A 324-nucleotide genomic window follows, 5' to 3' on the forward strand; every position below is an offset into this window, starting at 1 on the left:
AGTGCCTGCCGGCCGGCGCCCGCGGAGCCCAGCGCCAAGCCCTTTCCGTGGGATGGTGCACAGGCAGCTGCGGACGCTGTTGCTCTTGTTCCTGTGTGAGATCTGCACTAACAGCCCTGGGGGAAACGGGTCCATGTTTCCCTCCCCAGACAAATGGGAGGTGTGATGGAGGTGGACGCTAAAGCCTGGCTCTGCTCAGCTGGTGAGGGGCGCGGGCTGGCGCTGAGGGGACGGGGCGAAGCCCTGGGCCTTGGCAGGCAGCGCGGGGCACCGAGGCTCCCCGCTCCCCCTCGCAGCCGCTGGTCCGTGCGATCTGGGTTCGGC

The sequence above is a fragment of the Antrostomus carolinensis genome, unplaced genomic scaffold (assembly GCF_000700745.2).
Source record: "Antrostomus carolinensis isolate BGI_N321 unplaced genomic scaffold, ASM70074v2 scaffold30144, whole genome shotgun sequence".
Lineage (NCBI taxonomy): Eukaryota > Metazoa > Chordata > Aves > Caprimulgiformes > Caprimulgidae > Antrostomus > Antrostomus carolinensis.